The 4,424-nt window shown below is 33.3% G+C and overlaps 1 protein-coding gene across 1 annotated transcript in view; it reads right to left on the bottom strand.

Annotated features, from left to right (window-relative positions):
- Positions 1–341: 341 nt before the first annotated feature.
- LOC108691177 overlaps positions 342–4,424 on the bottom strand; it is a gene marked incomplete at its 5' end in the record, with an annotated part of 6,825 nt that continues 2,742 nt past the window's right edge. Inside the window, 2 exon segments of the mRNA XM_018198834.1 lie at positions 342–384; positions 2,245–2,650.

Below are 4,424 nucleotides of genomic sequence, written 5' to 3'. Positions count from 1 at the left end.
GTTCAGACGGTCGCGATCGAGCTGCTCCGAGAAAATTAATTCGATTCGTAGGTCCATTCTCTGATGATAACATTGTCGGAGATATTATTGTGAATCATCACCGGAGCCATTCTGAAATATATATAAAAGTATATAATGATTATCGTATTATACAATTAATTTTTGTCACTTTTTCAAAAATGACAAAAATTAATTGTTCTTCACAATTGGGAACTATAATTTTTAATATAATAAATTGTGTATTAAGTTTCCTCTTTACCTTCCTATTATCAGCGCTGTTCGATTTATTTGCAATAGTGTGGGCGAAGTATGATGCGTCGCGTCGATTATCGACGAACTATGAGACAATTTCCTTTGGACGCTAATCAACCAATAGCGTCAACGCTATTGGAAAAGTACACGGGTCAGGATAATATGGATAAACGAAAATGCTAGGGCGGATAATAGCAAGAACCGGAACGTATGTCAGCTCGTCATCATCGCCGAAACGTCAGTAGGTGTTTGGCCAGGTCGCTAATGTAATATTGTTTGCACGAGTATCGGATGTAGACAGCAAGTAAGTCGGGAAAAATCGTTAAGAAAGTCTCTAAAACTTATGGACAGCGTTGTATTTCTGATCGTCTTTAAAAGATAAAAATATTATAATATAGAATATCTTTTTCTTTCTTTTCACAGAATATCTTTTTTAGACATAGAAGTTACATATGTTAGGATAGTTTTATGTATAATGTATCTATTCTTTTTTTATTGAAAATTAGAATGGCAAAATCGAAGAAAAGATAACTAGATAAATATCTACAGTAATAAAGATAACGATAATATTTCAGTAATTGTTGTATATAATATACTTTGTACAAAAAATTATTAAGGAAATCTCTAAATTTATATGATCATCATTATATTTCCGATCGTTCTTTAAAAATAATTACATTTTTATTTTTTTATATAACGTATATTTATTTTTTATGAAAATTGAGAATGCAAAATCGAAGAAAAGCCAACCGCATAGATGAATATCTACAGCAATAAAGATAATGATATAATATTTCAATAATTATTGCGTGATACTTTGCGTCCACACTATCGAATGCCGTAAAATGCAGCCTGGTGAAGCTGACGAATTGCGTTTTCCGCGGACATTGCCGTATTCCCGCTGTGCTCATCGCTTTATCTAATTTACACGGATACGATATATATCGATTAATTGCAGGCCAGTTACACCGGCGCGAATTAACTTATCGCTCGCGCTTTGGCCCGAGCGCAACATTATTCGCGATACAACCGGCCGAAGCAACTGCTTCATGTTGCACCCCATGGACTGGAAGCATTACGAATCAGGCATAATACGTGGAAATCATAAATATAATCAACTAAGTGGGAGCGTGCACCAGGCATAAATTGTTCTTGCATTAATGAGATCTGAACGCGTGCAACGTTCCCTCGAGCATGCGTTTTCCCGATTCTATAGAAAAGCAACAACGGCGTTAGTTGCTGTAGCATGTGCTACTCATGTCAAATTCGTTCCTTCATTAATCACGGGGTTCATTAATAAAGGAGCAACTTTGTTTTGATATTGTCTTGATGATGGTTACACTATACGGTACGGTTACATTTAAACCAAAGCGTTAAGCATTATTCAGATATTATAGATACCTCGTATAGTTATAATTACGTTCATTAAAAATGGAAAGATATTATTAAATGTATAATTTATGCTTAAAACATTAATTATGAAAAAATGGATACGATATATTCGAGATAATGTTCTTTTATAATTTATAGTTGAGAAATACCTCTTTAGCGATTCTGCTATGCGAAAGAGAATTATGGATTAGTACTTTAATACTTTTGTGTTATGTTGGATTTTAATATATATTTATTTATGGAGGCATAGGAGCGTATCACTCTCGAAGGAAAATCGCTTCCTTATTTCCTAACATATATTGGCTTTAATTATGATACTGACGCGCATGACAGACGGTTTACTTCTCCTGATCCTCAGCTATATTGCAGTACAACACAATATATGTATATTTCCGTTTAAGATAATGTATAGATAGATCACTCGAAAGCATTTGATGCATCTAGCCATGCTCGTATTGCGTGTTTCCGCGTGTTGATTTATACTGTAAAATTGGAATTATGCACATGCCGATGAATATGAGAAAAATATTCGCATTATTTACGTCAAAAGCGAACAGAATCGATTCGGTCCATAAATTTGCATACAATAGCGATACTTACTGGAAAATTTTTACGATTCAAACACTTCCGTCAATCGCAGTTAAATCCGTAAACTCCAGCATTGATCAACATCGGCGACGGATTCTCGTCATGGTGCAATCGCGAGGTCGTTTCTTCTGTTCGCTGGTCAGTTAATAGCTCCGTTTCTTTCCTATGCCGATCCTTCATTGACTTCCGAACGTGTCCGCGGCCAACCGTTTCGCGACGCCGTAACTCGTGCCAATCGACGGTAGATTTGCGTGACCGTGACGCAAAATGCACTACGGTGCCTCCTACTTTGTTCGATTTTTGCGGCGCGGCATTTTAATGTCTCCTAACAGTGATTCAGCCATCGTTTCGTCCTTTGTAATTTATCGTCTTGCCGACCTGCTGCGTCCTTCCACCGTCATTCTAGCGCACGCACGTGCTGCGGATAAAATCAAATACTGCATTAGCCCATAATTATATTTTGTGAAAATAGCAAGAAACAGTTTGTTGTTAATGATTTTTTTAAAGCATTAATATATCTTTGATAAATATTATATGGAGAGCAATTTTGCATTGATTTATTATATTTAAATTGATATTTAAAAATAAATTAAAAGAAATTAAAATTTTTTGCCATCTCTTAAAATTTATTAATACATCATGGAATTACATTAGAAGAATTATTATAGATAGGCATTAAACTATATTTATTAAATCTATAGCACACCGTTGTATATATAGATAATCAATTATTTAGGAAAAAGCGCGACTGAATGTAAAAACTGTAATAGTTTCTTAATCAAAGGTTCTTTCTGGCTCAACCATTAAAAATTAAATTATTACGTATTTTATAATTATTTTATAATTATGTCTAGCGATTAATTACGATCTCCAGGATGACGACCACCCACATAATCGAATTAACTATAAATATAAAGCAATGGTCTTTTGAATCACTTCTATCATTCGTATATTTATAATAAAAAGGCAGTAGGAATAACATTAAAATTTTTTATTTTAGATTATTATGCGTGCATATTATTATGCTCAAAGTTGTATGACTAAATAAGTCAAATAAGTATTAATATTAATAATAAATTAAATATTTCTTTTAGAAATTAAAAATAAAAGGATTTTTTATTAAAAAAATATATAACTGAAATATTATATATTTATATTAAAAATAAAATATTTTAAGAAAAATTAGTTAATATTGGTTAACACATATTCAAAATTAGAAATAAACTATTATTTCTAAATAAATCTTTACGAACTTTACGTTCGTAACTTTACGAAAATATATTTTATTAGACGTATTTTCAGTATGTGAATATATCGTATGTGCGCGCGCGCGCGCGCGCGCGTGTGTGTGTGTGTGTGTGTGTGTGGAAAGTATATTTTTTATTTAATTAATTCTCGCAAATATTTCTGACACTTAATATGTGTTAGCCTTTTATCTTCTATTAATTTATCTTAAGTAATTATTCAAATGACCGTATGAACATAATTATACACAGCACTGACTCATTTAACCATGATAAATAGTTTAGTTGCGATAATTATCTCAGTTTGATTAACATTTAATTAACCGTTGATTATTCAATTATGGGAAAATATTTCATTACATTCAATTGAGCCCTTAGATAATAAAATGCAGATAATAAAATAGTCGTTAGATAATAACCTGTTGATATAATTATACAAAAACAAACTGACACATATCAATTTACAATTAAGCAGAAAATATGTGAGTTTTATTGATCTCAATGATTAGTATTAATGACAAGTATTATGTCTTAATTCAATATTAAAAAATATATATTTAGGAAATAACTGTTTAGATATAATTTATTATTTAGAACAGTAATAGCTTTTGGACTTTCGAATTATTTGCATTAGTCACGATCTTATAGCCCAGTTGTCCTCGAATTTCGATATCATAAATAACAATTTCGCGGATTTCCGGATGGACCCCCGTTCTCCATAAGAAACCGCAGAGACCCGACAGGAAAGATGATTGGCGACCAGGAGGGAGAAACGAGTTTATCCGGATGGAGCCCTCACACCTCAACCCCCCGCTGTCGAACGCGCGATGGGAATAAAATGTGAAACTGTAAATTGTGCGTGGAAAGAATCGGTCCCTGGGCGGTCGTGGTGGTCGACCATGCTTTTCGTGGAGTAGTCGGGGGGGGGGGGGAATGGCGGATGGGGGG

The sequence above is a fragment of the Atta colombica genome, unplaced genomic scaffold, assembly GCF_001594045.1.
Source record: "Atta colombica isolate Treedump-2 unplaced genomic scaffold, Acol1.0 scaffold41, whole genome shotgun sequence".
In the NCBI taxonomy this organism is placed as follows: Eukaryota; Metazoa; Arthropoda; class Insecta; order Hymenoptera; family Formicidae; genus Atta; species Atta colombica.
Note: the sequence above shows the minus strand (reverse complement) of the source record. Positions and strands in the feature narration are given on the sequence as shown.